The sequence below is a fragment of the Callithrix jacchus genome, chromosome 19 (assembly GCF_049354715.1).
Source record: "Callithrix jacchus isolate 240 chromosome 19, calJac240_pri, whole genome shotgun sequence".
NCBI classification, from domain to species: Eukaryota; Metazoa; Chordata; class Mammalia; order Primates; family Cebidae; genus Callithrix; species Callithrix jacchus.
This window is the reverse complement of record NC_133520.1, coordinates 25109133-25132077: the sequence shown is the minus strand read 5'-3', so window position 1 is coordinate 25132077 and position 22945 is coordinate 25109133. Positions and strand designations below refer to the sequence as shown.

General features: G+C 36.9%; 1 protein-coding gene and 1 pseudogene across 11 annotated transcripts in view; one reads left to right on the top strand and one right to left on the bottom strand.

The window, feature by feature from the left end:
* Positions 1 to 22945, bottom strand: part of NEK7 (NIMA related kinase 7) — a 151703-nt gene that overhangs the window by 98953 nt on the left and 29805 nt on the right. For 3 of the 11 annotated variants that reach the window (XM_054248269.2, XM_054248272.2, XM_054248270.2), the window contains exon 2: positions 1664 to 1754. The exons of 4 other annotated variants lie outside the window; for them this stretch is intronic. The gene's annotated coding sequence lies outside the window, so the exon portion shown is untranslated. Of the gene's footprint in view, positions 1 to 1663; positions 1755 to 20490; positions 20579 to 22945 lie in introns of all 11 variants that reach the window. 4 more of the 11 variants (XM_054248271.2, XM_078356779.1, XM_017966515.4 and 1 more) reach the window with 2 other exon arrangements.
* Positions 15963 to 18057, top strand: LOC100387581 (WW domain-binding protein 11 pseudogene; annotated as a pseudogene).

Here is a 22945-nt window from a genome sequence, read left to right as displayed (position 1 = left end):
TCTACCATCTTGTAAAAAAACTGCATTTCTTTCCATTAGAAGTGTATTATTAACGCCAAAAAATATAACAGTTTTCAAATTCTTCAATCACTGTTCTAATTCAATAACCTATTGTTTTTTACACTTTCTTGATTCTTATGCTAACTTTGTCTCCTAAAAATATTATTTATACTATTTTGGTACTATAAATCCCTATAAATGTTAAAACACCTCAAAATAATGAAAAGTAAGCACATGTGTACACACATGTCACAAATCAGAATGACCCATTTGAAATGGCCTGAGATCCCAAGAAGATTTAAAACTATGTAATCTGTGAGTGTAATCAATGGAAAACAGATCTGTGTGTAGGATTTTCACATCTCATTCTTTTGTAACAGTGATAACTACAGTATTGTTCATCTAATACATAATTTCCTATAATAATAAGGCTCTGGAATCTGCTTCCTGCCACTCATTGCTAAAAGTTTTTCAAAAGTATTCTCAACAAAAAAGTTAAAAATGATAATCCAAATATAAAATAATAAAATCACAGAACTGAAAAAGAATTAGAAGACCTAATCCTACTGTAATTTTAACCCCACAGTTCTCTTCATAATTTTTTCTTAGCTTCCTTAATAAACTAATAGGCACAAAAAGTACATATTGGAAATAGTCATAAAGCATGTGGAATACCACTCATGAAGAAATACAAATTTAAGGGACAAGGACATATATTACAGCTGATAACCTATCAAAATAATAAATACTATAAAAGTATACATAATGCCTACATAGATGTATAACCTTTCCAGAAAAAATATGACAATAAATATCAAGAATTTTTCATATACTTTAACTCACTACTCTTAATCCCACAATTCTCTTCTAAAAAAATTAATCAGTGACTGAATTTGGGATTATGTATAAGAATGTACACATTATAAAAGCATTTATCGTTTTAAAAAACTGGAAATAAAGGATAAGTCTAACCTCATAAGAATGGCTAAATAAATTATAACAAATACATAAAACAGAACACTAGATTGAAAATGCTTATTAAAATTTTTAGGCTAGGTACAGTGGCATACTCCTACAACTCAGCACTTTAGGAGCCCAAAGCGGGGAAATTTTGCGGGACAGGAATTCAAGACCTGCCTTGGCAACATAGCAAGACCCCATTTCTACAGACACCCAAGAAACAGCTGGGCATGGTGACATGTACCTGCAATCCTAGCTACTCAGGAGGCTGAGGCAGCAGGATCACGTGAGTCCAGGAGTTTAATATGATAACACCACTGTGCCTAAGTGACAGAGTGGGACCCTGTCTCTAAAAAAATTTAAAATAAGCTGGACGAGGTGGTTCACACCTGTAATCCTAGAACCTTGGGAGGCCCAGGCAGGCGAACTGCCTGAGCTCAGGAGTTCAAGACCAGCCTGGGCAACATGATGAAACTCCGTCTCTACTAAAGTACAAAAAATTAACCACATGTGGTGGGCACCTGTAGTCCCGGCTATTAGGGAGGCTGACACATGAGAATTGCTTGAACACAGGAGGCAAAGGTTGCAGTGAGTCGAGATCGTGCCACTGCACTCTAGCCTGGGTTAGAGAGCAAGACTCAATCTCCAAATAAATAAATATATAAATAAAAATAAATATTAGACCTGGCATGGTAGCTCATACCTGTAATCTCAGCACTTTGGGAGGGCAAGGCAGAAGGATTGCTTGAGCCTAGGAATTCAGTACCGGCCTGGGCAACACAGCGAGACTCCTTCTTTGTTATTTAAAAAAAAGAGAGAAAGTAAAGAAAGAAAGAAAAAGAAAATATTTTAGTGATATTTTTAAAGGTATGAAAATGTGAAATGACAAAGACTCAAAAAAAAATTTCCATATAATATCAAAGGACATTATTCTTGTCATTATCAAAATTACATTTAGTTAATTGTATATTTATCTGTTGAAGCTATCTACCTTGCCAAAATATAAGCCAAATAAGGTTAGGAAATTCTTTTCTGTATCACTTTATCCCTATAGTGCTTGGCACAGGAATAAAGTAAATAAATATTTTCTTAATTATTATATGAATTTGTAATATATTAAATGAAAAACATCACTTTGCATAATAAAATGTACAAAATTATCTTAACACTGTTTTTAAGAAAAGCACATTTGTATGTGTGTATGAGCATAAAAAACAGTATAGGCAATCTTTGCTTCCATAGTGGCAAAATAATTCAGACAACTCTCCGAGTATAGTTTTACCAAAAAATATATATATGCATACATATATAAACATACATATATGTCATATGTGTGTATATACATATATGTGTGCACATATACGTGTGTGTGTGTGTGTGTGTGTGTGTGTGTCTGCTTTAATGCATCATAGAGCTAAGGAAATAGAAACAAGTTAGAGGTCCAGAGTATCTGAGGGCTAAAAGAAGTCAAGAGAAACAAGCCAGCATCTAAGCCTGTTTTTTCCACTGATTTAACAATCAGTGCTGACTGTGGAAATACAGTTGAGATGCTACGAGGCTGTATGGCATTTCTTACAGTCTCTTGGAAACAGAGAAAGAAAAACTGTATTAATATTATCTCTATTTCATTTTTATTTTTCATTAACTGTAGTCTAGAGTTCAACAAAGGACTACCAGGAACATCTCCACGATTTGAACAAGGACCTCAAAAGCCCTAAACATAATAAACAAGCCTTCTCACAGCATTAAATCATCTCAAATACTAAAAGTATTTTAACTGACAAAAGCTGTATATATTTATCATACAAACATATACTGAAATATGCACACACTGTGCAATAGCTCAATCAAGCTAATTAATAAGTGCATTTCCAGTCTGGGCGACAGAGGGAGATAGTCTCTGCAAAAAATAACAATAAAAATAGTTAGCCCGGCACGGTAGCAGGTGCCTGTGGTCTCAGCTCCTCAGGAGGCTGAGATGAGAGGACTGCTTGAGCTTGGGAGGTTCAGGTTGCAGCACCAATTGTACCACTGCATTCCAGACTGGGTGACAGGGCAAGAGCCTGATGCAAAATAAACAAACACATTATACTTCATACGTTTATTCAAACCTTAAAATTAAAGTAGTGTCTGATAGCTACTGCCCCCAGCTACCTAGACAAAAATATAAAAATTCTCTAAAGGAAGATATAACGTCTTAGGCTCCAGATTATTTGTACAAATACTTTTGTACATATAATACCCAATACATTATAAAAAATAGCCAGACACTCAAGCAAGTAAGCCTACATGAACAAAAAATAGCAAAGAGAATTGGAAGAATCAAAATGACCTCTTAGATAGAAGGCTAAAGATATAGGAAGAAATGTTAAATAAAGAGCATGGTAACAGGGCAAATTTAATTATCTACATGAAACCAGAGATAAACATGATTGTAGTGTTAGAAATGTATCTAAATGAAGTATGAATTATTACAGAAATAATTTCTGTAATTACAGAAAAATTACAGAAAAAATAATTACAGAAATACGTGACAACCAACAAACAGATAAATGAAGTATGAATTATTATCTCTATTTCATTTTATTTTTCAGTCTATGTACCTTTTTTAACATTTATTTTTAGAACTTTTTAAATTAAGGTATAACATACAAATAAACTGTCATTTTTAGTGTATAATTCCTACAAGTTTAACAAACTGAGTAATGAAATCATCCACTAGAATCAACATATAGAACAGTTCCATCAGTCCATACAAGTCCCCTGTGTCCTTTCAGTGTCAAATCCTCCTCCAACCCTTGACAGCCACTAATCTGCATTCTGTCCTTACAAGGTTTTAACCTTTCTAGGATGTCACATAAATGAAGCCCTTTGAATGTGACTTCTTTCACTTAGCATGGTGCATTTGAGATTCAACAAGGTTATACAGTTGGTTCATTTTTATGGCTGAGTAGTACTCCACTGAATGGATGTATCTCAATATTCATTCTCCAACTGAGGGGTGTCTGCATTGTTTCCAGTTCAGAATAATTATGAACAAAGCCATTATCTGCATTGTTTCCAGTTCAGAATAATTATGAACAAAGCCATTAGGAATATTTGCAAACAGGTCCACACATAAGTTTTCAACACACTCTGATAAATATCTAGAAATCAAACTTCTGGGTAGCACTAGATTTAATAAATTAAGGATAAATGTAAAATAGAAGGTCTTTATTTGGTATAACAAGAAATAAAACATAGAGAATCTAAGTATCTCAGACTGGCCTGAATTATCACATATCTTCTGTGTGGTCTCAGCAATGTTCCTGTCACTCATTATTTTACTGATTACTACTCTAATAAGATTAACAAAAATACTGGATATCACATTTGCCTACTGAATTTGTATTTTGATCAATTCATCAAGTGAGAAGGAAGAAAAAAGTAATAATTTCTAATAAAAATTTTGACAAATTGAGAAATGTAATGAACCTTTCAATTCTTTGGAAAAGCAGACATTACCTTCCCCTGACTATTCATTGAATTAGAATGGACTTAAAACAAAATCTTTAATTGTATGCTGAAAGCATATATATGCCCTATTTTCATCAGAAAATTAAGCCCACTATGAAGACGGTTGTTTATAAATTCCTACTCCTATTTCTATAAAATGCCTATGAATATTAACTAATAAACAGAAGTGGAATACTGAAAAAAGCGTAACAAGTAACTCCAGAAATATTAAAACTGTTAAATATAAGCTTTTTGATATAGAATAATTTATGTAAAAAAATTTTTCAAGGTACTGAAATGAGAAAAAATTCATAGCACTTGTCTGTTTCTTTAAATCTTTTTGGAGCTATTGCTGTATTTCAGACAATTCTCTAAAACATCTGATCATTTCCCATTAGAGCAATATACTGACACAAAGATTCTACATTAGAATGCAGGCATATATCCACTAAAATATCATTTTAAAGTTGTTTTACACCTGCAGCATCACTGAAAAGTAATAAAATAAATGTTGAGATAATCAGGATTAATGTTCTTTATTTTGGTTCTTGCTGACACCTGCTGGTCCAATTTTATCTTCTTCCTTACTATACATTGCTACATTACGGATTTTAAATATTTAACTGAAGTTACAATTTTTTTAGCTTAAACTGCAAATGCCAGCAGTCCATATTAACAGAACTCAAAAATAGACAAACATCAATGTATTTAAAAATATTACACAAGGTACTACTTTTATTTAAGCAAACCCCAAATCCTATACTGATGAAATAAGACAATAAATAATGTATATCATCCTTACTGAATCCTTAAAATTTCCCTTTCTTCTTTCCCTCCTCTTTCCTCCTAAACCCACTGTAACACAATGGAAGAGAAGAGATACTGTCCTCTTTCTAGAAACTTCTGTTTCATATTCCTAACATTAAAAAAAATTATAAACTGACTTTAAAGGGAAAAAAACTACAGTTAACTGCCTTTTTACTGATCTTTTTAACGGCTCCTACTCTGTAGCTTTGCAAACCTAGTAAGAGACTCCATATACCATTATTAAATAGGCAAAAGGATTAACTCAAATCTGAGACTATACCTTAGGATGTGTATGAAAAAGTGGGGAAGAAAAAGTGTGTGCAGTGGATGCCATGAGTAAATATTTTTCATTTATTAATTACACATTAGATCTGTTTCTCTCAGAGCAAATACAGTTATTTAAACCTAATTATTTTTGGCAGAATAATCCTGAGTGCATACTATAAACGAATAGTTCAAATCCCTACTTGGCTATCAGAATCATCCATGAAGATTTTTTTGTTTAAATATAGCTGATTGTACCACCCAGTGCCTTCACCCCTGATTATAATTAGATAAGTCTGAAGTAGGGCCTACATTTCTGTATTTCAAAATAGAAAGGTACAGAGATGATTATCATGCACAGTTGTTTCAGACTGACACCGTATTTTCATTTAATAGCTAGTGGAGGTTCATGCTATTTTCAGTTTAGTTCTTTGCATCCAGATGTATCACTGCAGCTGAAAGTGATGAGCAGTTGGCAATGCCTGCCAAAACTGCCACTGTTTTTGGCCCCACTAATGAAGCTGTTTTAGACTCAGGCAAAGAACATGAAAGCAGCAGCTCATGCTCAGTGCCTTTCTGAGTCTAAACTGGAGCCAAACAAAAATAAGCAATGGGGTTTTTATTCAAAGACACTGAATTATGACTCAGTGGAAGCAGGAGAAGAAGGAAGGGAGGAAGGGGAGCAGCACCAGAAGCAGGGGCTTGGACTATTCCTGGGGTATTTCAGTTGTTGTTAATATTGTTATTATTATACATTATATTTTAAAAGAAAAAGGAAAATTGGGAGGGAGCACAAACCTTTCAGGCACATACCATGTCTCTTGAATATTTCCCCACTCCTTTTTTAAAACAGATCTCAAGTTAAATATCAGTTTCAAATCAATATGAAACGTGTTTTGCTCCTCAAATTGCAATGTTTGGAATAGTTATTTCACCCAATATCTGTAAATAAAATACCTAAGTTTCATTTTTTAAATAACAAATATAGATTTAACCTATTGAACTTTAAAAACAAAAAAACATCTTAACATATAGCAGTTTAGGAGATGTGACAACATTACAGCACAGCAAAAAATAAGTGTTATGACTTGCTCTCATACTTATTTATCTATTTTTTTATTATTCTTTTGTATCAGAATCTTACTCTGTTGCAAGGGCTGGAGTGCAGTGGTGCAATCACAGCTCACCACAGCCTCTAACTCCTGGGCTCGAGAAATCCTCCTGCTCCAGCCTCCCAAGTAGCTAGGATCATAGGCACCCAGCAACATGCCCAGCTAATTTTTAAAAAAATTTTTTGCAAGACAGATCTCTCGCTATGTTGCCCAGGCTGGTCTCAAATTCCCGGCCTCAAGTCATCCTTCCATGTCGGCCTCCCAAAGTGCTGAGATATGGGCATGAGCCACTGCAACTGGCCACTGTCATCTCTAAAATTCTCCACTGTATCCTCAAAATACAAGACTACTACTTTCCTTAAGAAGGATCTATGAAAAATATTTTATAAAAGAAAACAGGAAGGAAGGAAAGAAACCAGTAAAACCCCAACGAACTCAACCTATCACTTTCTAGGCCACAGGTCAAACCAAAGCCTCTTTTTCTGAGCTCTCATTATTAGCAGTCCCTGCTTTAGATGTGGGGGTGAGGCTCATTCTTCCATTAGTTCTATTATTTGTCATGACTGCCCCTGTTTTTACTGATTAGGAAGTGTTTTCAAACACATGATGTTACTTCTCAGAGTCCTCACTGGATGAAAAGGGGCTTTATCCTCCAAAATTCAATAAAACACCAAAAGAAGTGGTAGAAAGGCATTTTCCCAATGTATTACTGTTTCCATTTTTTTTCTCCAGCCTTCCCATCCCTGATCCTAGAGTCATTTGGGATAAGGGAGAGTTACATGATTTGGCTGTGTCCCATCCAAATCTCATCTTGAATTGTAGCTCCCATAATTCTCATGTGCTGTGAGAGGGACCCAGTGGGAGATAACTGAATCATGGGGCAGATTCCCCCATGTTGTTCTCATGGTAGTGAGTATGTCTCACGAGATCTGATGGTTTTATAAAGGGTTTCCCGTTTGGCTTAGCTCTCATTCTCTCTTATCTGCTGCCAAGTAAGACATGCCTTTCACTTTCCACCATGATTGTGAGGCCTTCCCAGCCATGTGGAACCGTGATTCCATTAGACATCTTTTTCAGAACAGACTAATACAGAGAGATTCTGGAAAAAGCAGCACCAGCATAGCCACTGTGATTTCTGGTAGCACTTCGCAATGGAACTGGAAGAAAGAACGTGGAAGCAGAACACAACCTGCCTGAGAGGCTGTGCATACATTACACAGTTGCTACAATCATCTGCTTCTATCCAAAAATAACACCTTCCACAGTAATGAGTTTCCACACAGGACTTTGGGCAAGTTACTCAATAACTGACAGGGGATTGCTAAAGTGAGGAAAGCGTCAAACCAGCCCTCTCCAGTCCTCCTTGTGAACAAAGGCTGGGTCACATTATTTTTTTCATATTCCTGGCAACACCTACAACGGCACTAAAACATTAACATGATGATTGATGCCTGTGAACATTTAAATCTTAAGCCAGTGTAACTAATGTGGATCTCCAGTGCTGCTGAGGCTACGTCTGAGTTATTTCTGGTTTTTGGACACAGACGTGGCTGAAGTACCTCTGACTTTTTAGGTAAAGCCAAAAAGAGTCAGCAGACTAGATGCCCTGGGATGAATGACTGTAATAAACTGTCCTGAGACCTGAAACTTTAGCTTGATGCTAAATCCAAACTACAGTGCTCTTTGTGATTGCCACAGTTTATTAAAAGCCTTTGCTGAAAAAAGGGTTCCCCAATTCTCAAACCAATCTTAATATATGCTATATTTTTTAATAAAGCTTGACTGTGACCTTCAAGTGTTTCTTGTTTATGGTCACTATGTGGGAAGACATGCCTCCTACTCTATACTTAAAATCTCTGGTGCAAACACCCCGAGTGTGTGTTGGTGTCACCTGGATTTTCCTAAAACACTATCAACAGGGTAAGGCTCCAGAAAGAGAAGAAAATGGGAGCAGAAAAGCAATTTTTAAAATTATATAAGGACGAAAGGAAAGAAGAGAGAGAAGACATATTCCTTAAGCTACAACCAATTCCTTAGAATATTAATGATGAATTCTATAAAAAGAACTGAATCACTTTAGTTTGCTATCTAAAGCAGGAATCAGCAACCTTTGTGTAAAGGGTCAGAGAGGAAGTATTTTAAGCTTCACAGGCATCAAACGCTCTCTGTTCCAATTGTTCAACTCTACTGTCAAAACAGCCATAAAAATACATAAAGGGACAGAAGTGACTATGTGCCAATAATACTTTATTTACAAAAACTGGCACAGAACATAAAATTTTATATGTTAAAAAACCACTATATACTCCTGGGTTTTCAAATGAAATTAATAAAACAATTCTAAGAGACAGAACAGAATCCAGACCTATTCAGTATATCCTAAAATAAAACTCAAATACTTTGTGGCCATCCTAACCACTGTATAAATTTAGATATGACCTATGGAGTAAATTCTGGTGGGACTCATTAATTTATGCATCTGTTATACCCTTGTCACCACCACACACAAAAACAGCACCTGCTTCCACCTTAAAAAAAAAAAAGTAGAAATTAAGAAATTATATACAATGAAAACATACTCCACACATTACATATACACAATAATCACTCTCTACCTAAAATCCTATGAACCTCAACAAGCCAACATGAATACATAATCTCCAGAGAGAGGGCACCCATTAAATCTATAATATCCCAAATAATCCAAGAAACTAAAGCAAAAGCACTGCTAACAGGATAAAAAGCAAAGCCAAGATTCTGGCAGACTCAGTGCTAGGGACACAAAAGTGGAGTATAGAAAGCACCAAAGGGCTGGGCATGGTGGGTCATGCCTATAATCCCAACACTTTGGGAGGCCAAGATGGGTGGATCACCTGAGGTTCAGCTCGAGACCAGCCTGGCCAATATGGTGAAATGCTATGCAAATGCTGAAGAGTGATTTACTTCCAATTATGTGTTCACTTTCAAAATAGGTGTAATGTAATACTGAGAAAAATGTATGTTCTCTGGATCTGGGGTGAAGAATTCTATAAATATTCACTGAGTTTACTTGTTCCAGGTCTGAGTTCAAATCATAGATGTCCCTGATTTTCTATCTCGTTGATCTGTCGAATATTAACAATGTGGTGTCAAAGTCTCCCGCTATTATTGTGCAGGAGACCAAGTCTCTTTATAAGTCATTAACAACTTGTCTTATGTATCTGGGTGTTCCTATATTGGGTGCATATATATTTATGATCATTGCTACCATATCAACACAGTAGCAAAGACCACACCAGTAAAAAACTACTCTTTATTAGAAATGTTAACTGTCAAGAAACTAATGAAACTTCTGTATTATACAGTAAATGACTAATATAACAAATATAATTATATTGTGGAAATTTATATTTGTGCATAGCTTGAACACTAAAGTAGATATCATTTATATAGTACTATGTGCCAAGTTCTGGACCAGGTGCCTTATATGCAATACTCATATAATTCTCATAATAATCTCCATGTAATTATTCACGAAACAAATACATCTGCCAGGCCTTGTGTTAGATGCTAGAGCTTCAGTGTTACACAAAAATTTCAAGTCCCACCCCCAGCGGTTCTATTACTACACACAAAACAAAAGTGAGGCTTATTCAGGTTACAAGTGGCACCCATGGTCACTGTGGCAGACTCTGTAGACTGACCAATGCCACATCCGTTCCCAACCTCTTCCTTGCATGCCTCTCTACCTCAGTCACTAAAAAGCTACTTAGTCTTCTCCCAGCCAGTCTTTCAGCTCGACTTGACCACATAACCTAGATTTGGCCAAAGACACAAGCAAAAGTTTCTTGTGATGATAAAAGCTGCCTTTGCCCTTCCCTCCTTTCTCCCAGCCTACCATGTGGATATGCTGTCTCAAGCTGCAGCAGACAAGTTTTTTTTCTGTATGAGAAAAAGGCCAAAAAATTACAGAGATTCCAGCCCTAGCATCACCGAACATTACTATCATTACTGTCACTGAAAAAGATTTCTCATTATGTGAAAAATAAACCCCTTTGTAGGTGTGCCACTGTTGTTACTTAAAGCTAAATGCATTCCTAACAGATATGTCACACAGCTAGCAAGTAGGGAACCAAGATTTAAACTTAAATCCAGCTCTTGACAAAGCATCAAACTGGACAACTTTTCTATGAACATTTACTTCAAACTGTAAATAATATATTTTCCACAAATAACTGCTTATTCCCAAGCCAGATAGATAATTTACAGAAACATCAAGAAGCTACCAAAGAACTCTGTTCTAGTGCATTCTTACTTGGTTGTGGCACTAAGTAAGCCTATGATGACCCTTTCCTAAGTTTTAAACACAGCTTTGTAGACATTGGTCTATAAGCAAAAATGCCCTTTGAGTGTCTCAGAAGCATTCAGCTTTAGAATTAATAACATTAAACTTTCCAATTGTCCTAGAATATAGGAATGGATAAGAGTGATTCACTTTCAATTAACAAATTAACTTTAATCATCATATTAAAACCAAAATCTGAGAAGGAAAATTTCTTCTGGTAGCAGGAACAATACCAAAGACATATTTATAGATAACTTTTCATTAAAAGAAATATATCAGACCACTGGAAGAAAATTACTTATCTTCCTTAAATATAAATTAATAAATATCTATTTATTAAATTATAATATAAATCATAATACATTTAAAAATATTAGTGCATATTCAGGTTAAATTTCTTTTTGAGAGTCTCACTCAGGCACCCAGGCTGGAGTGCAGTGGTGTGAACTCGGCTCACTGCAACTTCTGCCTCCTAGGTTCAAGTGATTCTCCCAAGTAGCTGGGATTACAGATGTGCACCACCATGCCTGGCTAATTTTTCTATATGTGTTTTAGTAGAGATGGGGTTTCAGCATGTTGGCCAGGCTGGTCTTGAACTCCTGACCTCAGGCGATCTGCCCCACTCGGCCTCCCAAAGTGCTGGGATCGCAGTCATGAGCCACCGTGTCCAGCCCACATTCAGGTTAAATTTCAAAATCAAATTAAATTGACTTGATCTAAAAAGTCAATCTTTGCTCTCTGTTTACATTTAACAATCAGCTCAAGCCAATGGGGATTATATGGTTAAATGGGTAATTTTCTAGAATCCTCTAGAATGAGCATCCATAATACATTCCTTTTAAATCATGTGTATGTGACAACACAGTATGTATACTCTTGTGAGAGTCAAGGGTTGATTCCACAAACACATTTCAAATGCTTCAGCTGTGCTAGGCCCTAGGAGAAGTTGACAATTCCCTGCTTTGTTCATCTACCGACAGGTATTTATATGTCAATTATTGAAAATATGTGCCCAAGTGCCCTAGCAATACAGACTTTTTTTTAATAAAATAGAAATTACAGATGGTGACAAGCCAAAAATGCTTCCCACTAAACCTTCCCGTAAAAACCTTCTTTTGTCTTCCCCCTTCTTCCCACTACTCTCTACCATCAATATCAATATCAAATATCAATATATTCATCTCACACCAGTTAGAATGGCTATTATCAAAAAGCCAAAAAACAACAGGTGCCGGCAAGGTTGTGGAGAAAAAGTAACATTTATACACTGTTGGTGGGAGTATAAATTCATTCAACGACTGTGGAAAACAGTGTGACAATTCCTCAAAAACCTAAAAACAAAAATACCATACAACCCAGCAATCCCATTACTGGTTATCTACCCAAAGGAATATAAATTGTTCTATCATAAAGACACATGCATTTCACTGCAGCACTATTCACAACAGCAAATATACAGAATCAACCTAAATGCCCATTATTGGTAGACTAGATAAGGAAAATGTGGTACATATACACCCTGGAATACCATGCAGCCATAAAAAAGAATGAGGTCATGTCCTTTGTGGGAATATGGATGGAGTTGGAGGCCACTGACCTTAGAAAACTGATTCAGGAACAGAAAACCAAATACCACATGTCCGCCTCTATAAGTGGGACCTAAATGAGGAAACAACAGACACTGGGGCCTATTGGAGAGTGGAGAGTGGGAGAGAGGGAGAAAATCAGAAAACACAACGGGTACTAGGTTTAATACCCGGTGACAAAATAATGTATACAATAAACTCCCATGTAACAAGTTTACCTATATAAGAAACCTGCCATGTACCCCGAACTTAAAAAAAAGAAAATCCAAAGAGCTAGAAATTCCAGAAGACAAAATTTTAAAAAATCTAATTTAAAAATAAAAACTAGAGTCTTCATCTCAAGTTCAACCTCTCCCCTAAAGACCTCCACCTGTATTTCCAATAAACTTCATAAAACTCAGAATCCAGAAATGATTTTGTAACTTGCGATTTTGCTGAAGTTGCCTATCAGCTTAAGAAGCTTTTGGGCTGAGACTATGGGGTGTTGTAGACATAGGATCATGCCATCTGCAAACAAAGATAATTTAACTTCCTCTCTTTCTGTTTGAATACACTTTATTTCCTTCACTTGCCTGACTGCCCTGGCCAGAACTTCCAATAAGATGCTGAATAGAAGTGGTGAGAGAGGGTATCCTTGTCTTGTGCAGGTTTTCAGGTGAAACGCTTAAGCTTTTGGCTGTCATATGTGGCTTTTCTGTCATATATGGCTTTGGCACATATGACTCTTATTCTGAGGGATGTTCCTTCACTACCTAGTTTACTGAGAGTTTTTAACATGAAGGATGTTGAATTTTATTGAAGGCCTTTTCTGCATCTATTGAGATAATGATGTGGTTTTTGTGTTTGGTTCTGTTTATGTGGTAGGTTGCATTTATTGATTTGCATATGTTGAACCAATCTTGCATCCCCAGGGATGAAGTCAACTTGATCATGGTAGATAAGCTTTTTGGTGTGCTGCTGGATTCAGTTTGCCAGTATTTTGTTGAGGATTTTTGCATCAATATTCATCAGGGATATTGGCCCGAAGTTTTCTTTTTTTGTTTTATTTCTGTCAGGTTTTGGTATCAGGATGATGTTGACCTCAAATATGAGTTACGGAGGAGTACTTCCTTTTCAAATGTTTGAATAGTCTCAGTAGAAATTGTACAAGCTCCTTTTTGTACCTCTCATGGATTTCAGCTATTACTCTGTGTGGTCCTGGGCTTTTTTTGGTTGGGGGAAGAAAGGAAGAATATATAAAAAGGTAAGTTTTACATCCGTAAATCTGAAAACATAGTTAAAATGAACAAGGTCCTATAAAAAAAGTATGCATGTATATTTGTACATATAAAAAAAATTCTAAAATATGTAAACAGGGTGTCAGAAATAGTGAAGAAATTTTTGAAAAACACTACCAAGGAAAATGGCCTTTCCTAAATATCAAAATTTACTGAAAGTGCAATTGAAGCAGGAAGACAGGGAGAACAATGGAACTACTCATGCATGAAACAGCTTCTGAGAGAAGTGGCATTATAGGCAAGTGGATAAGGTATAGACTATTCAATCAATGGTATCAGGATAGCTGGTTATCAATTATTTTGAATTAATAAATACGTACACACATGTGTACACAGAGACACAAAGGATTACCACCTTGTAATATATAGAGCAGATCAAAGAATCAAATATGAAAAGTAGAATTTTACAACATTTTAAAGAAAACAGACAAGTATTGATTCACAACATCTAGGTAAAGAAAAATACACTTCCGGACAACTATTACAAACTATACAAAAGATTAACAAATTCAATTACATTGAAATTAGAAATATCTGTTCATCAAGAGAGATAATTTAAAAAGTTCAAAGAAAAGTCACAGATCAATAAAAAGAATATGTACAATGCATACAACTGAGAATTCATTTCTAGGTGAAAAAAAATCAATAAAAGGCAACCTAACTTTTTTCAATTGGCAAAAGACATTAACAAGTAATTTTTAGAAGAACATATGAAAATATACTCAATCTCATCACAAATCAAAAAGATGCAAATTAAACATCAGGATACCACTTCATACTCATCAGGTAGGCCAAAAAGAAACTAAATTCTGCCAAAATAAAACTAGGATATGGAGCAGCTGGAACTCACATATACTACAGGTGGGAATATTAACAAGTAATTTTCAGAAAAACATATGAAAATATACTCAATCTCATCACAAATCAAAAAGATGCAAATTAAACAACAGGATAGCACTTCATACTCATAAGGTAGGCTAAAAAGAAACTAAATTCTGCCAAAATAAAACCAGGATATGGAGCAGCTGGAACTCACATATACTACAGGTAGGAATATTTGAAGGACAACGTCCCCACAACCCACTAATTCCCCTCCTAGACATATACTCTAAAAAAACTCAAATATGCGCACAAAGACACACAAGGATGTTCAGGACAGCACAGTTTGTAATAGCAACATAATGGAAACAGCATTTCACTTCTCCCAGGACCCAGGGGGATTAAAAACTTAGGACCCCTCATGTTAGTTTCCCTGTTTGAGGGTCCCTAATCTACTGAGCTGGAAAAAAATATTTTATAAACTTAAATGTTGATGTTACTCCTTGTTTCAAAACACTCTAACAACTATAAAAATGGTAACATTAATACATCAAAGTATGAAATAAAAGTAAAGGAACAAAATACTATATAAAACTCATGATTACCTCCTTACTGTTTATCCAATAGGAAGCATAACAAAAACTTTCTACTGGTTTAGAAAAGTCAAGATTCAAGTAAGATTATAACAAATTCCATTTGTTGGAAATAAAAGCAAAAAAAAAAAAAGATCATCCTTCTCTTCTGGGGCCACGCTCCTAATAAATGGTAGAAATAAGAAACAAACTATTCCTAGGAAAAGATACTAAATTTCTCAATTTGTAATTTCATTAATAATTACTTGATTACAAATACATTTGAATTTATAAGAATGCAAAAAAAAAGATCTAGGACCAGAATGAGTCACAGATTTTTAAATTCAGAGTTGCAAGGACTTTAGAGACTATCATCTAAATACACAGAGATGTGTATCTTCTCTATAATATCTGATTAATTCTTTTCAATTTTATTTACTAAAACTATATTTTTATTCTAGCAGTCCATAAAACAGTATACTCTAAATAATATTCATTTTATTAAATGATATTCATTTTATTTATTTTATTAAATAATATTCATTTTATTAAATAACATTCATTTTATTTATGTCATCCAAAAATACTGGCATAAAAATTCCACCTCTCTGCCAGTAGAGGATGGTTTACTTGCTGTGTGAGAACGTATCAGGGGTATAGATTTAAAAAGTTGTACGCTGGGTTGACCGAGACACCACGTTGAAGGCCCTTATCAAGTAAAAGAGGTCAGGAATCGCTCTCTCCCCGCTTCTCACGGTCCTGGGAGCACAGCAGAAGTGTTTTTCTTTTTTTAATGAACAAGTAAACCAAACAAATTGTCAACATGGGACAGAGATCTACATTATCCACTAAGAGTGGAAAATTTATGAACCCCACAGACCAAGCCTGAAAGGAAGCCCAGAAGAGAGAATTAAAGAACAAAAATAAGCGCACGATGGTTCAAGCTGCAGTTTTAAAGATGAAGGATCCAAAACAGATTATCTGAGACATGGAGAAACTGGATGAAATGGAGTTTAACCCAGTGCAACAGCCACAATTAAATGAGAAAGTACTGAAAAGACCAGCGTAAAAAGCTGCGTGAAACCTCTGAATGTATTCTACGACTCTATGAAAAAGAGAATCCAGATATCTACAAAGAATTGAGAGCGCTAGAAGTAGAGTAAGAACAGAAGAGGGCTCAACTTAGTCAGTATTTTGATGCTGTCAAGAATGCTCAGCGCGTGGAAGTGGAGAGTATTCCTTTGCCAGATATGCCACATGCTCCTTCCAACATTTTGATCCAGGACATTCCACTTCCTAGCTCCCAGCCACCCTCCACCCTAAAGAAAACCTCAGGCCATGGACCTCCAATTTGGGCAGTTTCTATCCTTCCTCTTCTTGGAGATGGTGTTCCACATTTGCCCCCTGGCAGAAAACCTCCGGGCCCTCCTCTGGTCCACCTCCTCCAAGTTGTGCAGATGTATGGCCGTAAAGTTGGTTTTGCCCTAGATCTTACCCCTCGTAGGCGAGATGAAGACGTGTTATATAGTCCTGAACTTGCCCAGCGAGGCCATGATGATGATGTTTCTAGCACCAGTGAAGATGATGGCTATCCTGAGGACATGGATCAAGATAAGCATGTTGACAGTACTGATGGCAGTGACACTGACAAATCAGATGGAGAAAGTGAGGGGGATGAATTTGTGCACTGTGATGATGGTGAAAGAGAACAATGAAGAAAAGAAGGTGTGAGTGTACGGTTTACAGATATGCCTGGAAAATCAAGGAAGAAAAAAAAAGAATAGGAAGGAACTGACTCCTCTTCAAGCCATGATGCTATGTATGGCAGGTCAAGAAATCCCTGAGGGATGGGAAGCAGAGGAATTTTCAGAAAATAATGATGATGACTCTGATGACTCTGAAGCAGAAAAGCAACCACAAAAACAACATAGAGAGGAATCCCATTCCGATGGCACATCCTTCCTCCTTCTCAGATACAAGCATTCCCAAGCCAGGACCACCACCTCTTGGACCACCACCTGCTCCACCATTACGGCCTTCTGGGCCACCTACAGGCCTTCCTCCTGGTCCATCTCCCAGAGCTCCTCCATTCCTGAGGCCACCTGGAATGCCAGGACTCCAAGGGCCTTTACCCCGACTTTTACCTCCAGGACCACCAACAGGCTGACCCGCTGGCCCTCCCTGAGGTCCACCTCCAGGTCTGCCTCCTGGCACCCCTCCTTGAGGACCCCCACCAAGGATACCTCCCCCTGCACCTCCAGGTATTGCTCCTCCACCTCGTCCTGGCATGATGCACCCACCTTTGGTGCCTCCCCTTGGACCTGCCCCCACCACCCTGGGCTTTTCCCACCAGCTCCCTTGCCAAACCCTGGGGTTTTAAGTGCCCCACCCAACTTGATTCAGAGACCCAAGGTGGTTGATACGAGTGCAGCCACCATTGAGAAGAAAGCCACAGCAACCATCAGCGCCAAGCCACACATCACCCCAAGGCAGAGATTACTCGATTTGTGCCCACTGCACTGAGAGTATGTCGGGAGACTAAAGGGGCTACTGCTGCTCCCCAAAGAAAGTCAGAGGATGATTCTGCTGCGCCTCTTGCCAAAGCATCACCCAAATCTGGTCCTTCTGTTCCTGTCTCAGTACAAACTAAGGATGATGTCTATGAGGCTTTCATGAAGGAGATGGAAGGGCTACTGTGACAGCTTTTGATGCCAGAACAGGCTTCTTGTTCATAACAGTGGCCCATGGAGAAAGAGGCTCTTATTAAACTTAGAGGAAAGAGCTGCTTCCATTGTCAGGGTATTTTCTAATTTCAGTTCAAGGAATATCCTAAAATTTAGCCTTGTCCAGAATTTACTGCACATAAAAGAGAATATTTCATTGAGAACAGATCAGTTATTGAAGCAGTGCTGCTAAAATCATTCCCTTTCACACCACCATTTTCATCCTGTTTCTTCCCCTTCTCCAGTTCTTTGGAAATTTGTGATCAGAGGGATCTTAGTTGCTTATTTTGTTTTGATTCTCTTTTTGTGTGCTGTGGGCACTGGAGTAGAGATTTCTGACAAAAACAGTTTATTTCATCTTGCCTTTTGTGTTTAAGCTATTTTTAATATTTTGCTGTAAATATTTCATAATATTTTACTTGTAATGAAATGGATCACAGTGTCCTTTCCTAAGACAAGGCAGCATATGTGGGAAGAAAACGTACACTTGTTTGATTAAAATTATTTCCCACTGACCTAAAAAAAAAAAGAAGATGGAGGCATGCTGAAATTGAGAGGAGTCTCTAAAAGTCTGTGGTTTGTTGCAACTGACTGAAAACTGACAACATGTTCCCAGATGAATGCTTTAATATGCATTAAATGACAAGTTTTCACAGTGGATTTTGATGGCAACTCTGATAGTGTTAGGGAGTTAAAACTGGATACTGTTTATACACCTTGAAGAACAGAAAACTTAATGCTGCAGTAATATATTCATTAAAATATTTATATCTAATTCATGCCTTTCAAATAAAATACAAGCATTTTTCTAAATCAAATTACTCAAAGTATAGGAAAGAATTATTCAGGATGTTGCATTCTTAACATCTGCCTATATGGCAATACAAATTAAATAATTAAGTAACCCCAAAATAATACCCTCCTCTCTTTTTAAAAATATCGTTGAAACACAGAGATTAAGTTTCACTTTTTAATCAGTTAATATACAAATTCTTTATTCACATCCAATATGTTCTTGAGATTAAATGCTGTTTTGATTCATATTACAATTTATAATTACTTTAAAGTTTACCATTTGAGCTTAGTAGGTATTCTGAATGTAACACTAAAAATAAAGCAGCCCCAGAAGGAAGAAATAACATAACTTTAAGTTGTTTGCCCCAAAAGAACAAATATTTTGCAAACATACTCTAAAACATAAAATATGCCTTCATCTTAAAAGCCCTTAACATGAATCCAAATGTTTAATGAGGCCTATAAGTGGGTTATGACATATTTGTTCCCAGGCCGAAAATCTATATACAAATTGTTCTCTGGAAAGAATTTTCAACCAAAAGTTATAAATACCAGAAGAAGGATTAATAATGGAAAGTCTGACCTAACACTGGTCTGACTACTGTGATCTTCTAACTTAATAGTATCCTACCGGTTATTGTTCATACCACTCAGAGCTAGAATGAATCTTTAGTTCTTTTAACTTGAAAGATGCAAATAATTGTCAACTTTTTATCTCAATTGTGCTTTAAATATAACTTACCAAATTGTAAGATGTAGGTTCATACAACCAGGGACTTATGACATCAAAATTAAGCAAAAATTAACAATGTTTTTAAAAAATCCTTTCAAATAACATTCTTTTCCACTCTTTTCCTATGTAACACTAATACCCACAAAATCTTAATTCAGACTTATATTCAAAATATGTAATATGCCACATATGAACTGAACTAAATTTTAACACTGATGTATTTCGTAAGCAAACTGTTAACTTAGGATTTTGAAGTCTCAAGGGAGTAACAATTTTACTGAAATATTCAGACATATAAATATTATCCATAACCTACAAATTATCATTTTCTACTCATTCAAGGGCACTTAATTCAGGGTAGTAGAACAGATGGGATCCAATGCCTGGTTGCACCACTTTCATATATAATTTGCCATGTGCCACTCAGCCTCTCTGAACATCAGTTTTCTTTTCTGCAAAATGGAGATAATGAACTTTCCTGGCCTACTACACCAAGTAGTCAGGATGACTCAGTGACATAAATTATACAAGTCTTTTATTAACTCTAAAAGCAGAACTCAAATACAGTATTACTATATTATTTCATGCACATTATTTGAAAAACACCTATTCTTATAATATTTAAGGTGTTTTCATATTGATAATAATGTATCAGGAGAGGTAAGTGTTCCAGCACAGTTTCAAAAAGCAAACAAAACTACAAGGACTAAGCATCTTCTGTCCCTGACCCCTTTCTATATAGCTAGTGGCACAGGTCAAGGTAACTACAGGTACTTCAGTGCAACTGCTCACTCCCTGACCAAGGGTGTCAGGCTTGCTTGCTAGCTGCTACAAAAAGTACTGAGCCCTTAGCTCTGGGTTCCTCAGCTGCCACATAACTCATGCAAGCATAACCACCATGCAGGCCCATCACTTCTCTCCACTGAACTTATGGGCAAGAAAACTGGTACTACTATGCTGATACTCCTGCTGTTTGCTGAGCTTTATAAAACTGTCTTGCTTTGATCACTAAGTCTCACTTACTTTTAAAGTTGTAGTAAGCCAATCAGCTTACTTAGTCATTTCCTCTAAAACTGTTACTCTGCATTCTCTATGAAATCCAGGTTCTCACCTAAAAAAAAAAAAAGCAGTGTGCTGAGATAGACAATGACTTTTTGAAAAGCCCAAAGGCATTGTGACTATAACTATTAAGACAAGGATTCCCTAAGCAAATAAAGATGGGCTCAGCACCCAAAAATTTGGGGCCAGAAATTGAGCTATGGGAGACCCGAAGCAGATAGCTGGTTGAAAACAATGCAGTCTGATTAAAACCAGAAGTGCCTCTATAGAGCCAGATCCTCCATGGAATTCAATCCCCCTCTACTAGAGGAACAAAGAAGCTGAGTGGCAACCTTAGTGTTGGAAATGGGTTTATAACGTCGGGGGAAAATCCACACCGAGACAATGGATCACTCAGCAAGGCTAGTTTTACTTCCTGCAGGAAGGGTGATACTCGCCAGCGATCTTGCCATGAGAGCACTCCTGAACAAAGGAGACAAGGACATTTACAACTTTGATAACCTGATGCAATTGCCCTACTGCTGTGTCTAGTTTCCATTGGCCAGAACAGGACCTCACATTCTATGCTTGTCCCGATTGGCTAAAAACTTGGAAATTTTCTAAAGAGGTAAAGGCAGAGGAGAACAAAGGAAAAGAGGAAGCAACTGAGGAATGCTTAAAGAAGAGATAAAATTTCCAAATAAGGAAGGGGAGTAAGCTATGACCTAAGACTTCCCTGGGCTTGTCCAGGCATGTCAGAGCAAACATCTAGGTTAAAGTGTAAGAACTAAGAACACGGAATGCATTAATTTCTTTACTATGACTAACAGCTATTTAAGATTATTAGCAAAAGCTTTAAAGTAAATTAACCTTTGAATAAACTATTATTTATTCATACTGAACTAAGAGGAAAGCTTTGAACTGGAACCATTTATTTATTCTTATTTCCTACACTTAGCATAAATTACTCCTGCAGTGCCTCCATTACATAACCTTGTACCTCCGTACTCTGATTTGCTATCCTTTAAAGATAAAGGTGACCACAGATGTGGCCAAAGTCTTTCCACCTGCAGGGAAGACTTCAGGAAGAAAGGTCAGGGTGGGGAATGTAAACTTGCATGGTGCTTTTAGATACTGATACTAATGAGAGCTGGCAGCCTACAATGGATTCTCATCAACTGAAATCAGTTGCTATCCCTGTTGCTCTGGCTGTTCCAGACATTGTGACCATGACGGAATCAACTGCACAAACTAATGACACCTGGTATGCCATTCTGGATATTGCTAATGCATCTTTTTCAATCCCTTGGGTACCAGAAAATTAAGATCACTTTATCTTCAGGTTCCAAAACAGATTTACTGAGCAGCCACGGGGGTACCTGAATTCTGCTGTTTGCGTCAATGCAGAGATGTGGAACAAGCCTTCCTCCCTTGTAGTGGAATGACTTGGTTCCACTATATCGATGATGCCATGCTGATGGATAGGTGCAAATGAAGAACAGGTGGTAATGGCTTTGGACAAGATGTTGACTCACATGAGGGGCCAGGGTGGTTCATTAATTCTGACGAGATATAGGGACTAGCCATCCAAGTCAAATTCTCAGGAACAATGCTGGCTCCCCGGAGACCAAAAGGAAAAATTACTCACCCTCCAGCCCCCAAAACGGGAGCCTGGCAGATAATTGGACCATTTGGGTATTAAAGACCACATGTGCCTCATCTAGGCTAAACTACCCAGAGGACATGCAGACTTCTGGTTCCACATAGCAGTGCAAGTACTCTTCCTTGACAATGGAGCTCATGCCATAGAGCGAATGGTCAGAAATCCATCCTTAACTTTATTTACCACAGTTGACGGGGCTGTGCAAACTCTGGAAAATCAGCAGGTCAGCTTAAAATTCCTTTGCACAAGTCGTAATGCATTAACATACTGGCCTAAACTATGTCCTGGCCGACCAAGATATGTATGTATGAATTAATACCACCAGTCAGGTGGAACAATCCAAACTTCCCATAAGGAAGGGAGCTAAATGATTATCTGAAAAAAGACCTACTAATAGTCTCTGGGACTTGACCCAATTTGTTGAGTCCAGAATACTAAGGTGCCTGGTTGAGGTGAATCCTGCAGGTTGGCCTCATTCTGTTGATAACTGTCTTCATCAAGTGTTGTATGAGATAAACTGAATGAATTTTGTCTCAGCACCTGACAGCATATCTAATCTAAGCTGCTGATAGGGTGGTATAACCATATAAAAATTTGAGTTCAACCAAGAATGTGTATGGGCAAAGGATGGACTGCTGGGAAAGGCTGTCTGTCAAGGGCCCAAACATCCTTGTACATCCTTACCAACTATGCCAAATAACAAATGCACCAGCCATCCTCTAACTTTGAGCTACTTCTGTAGCTAGTTATGTAGGCAATCCAGTAGGTCAAAGAACT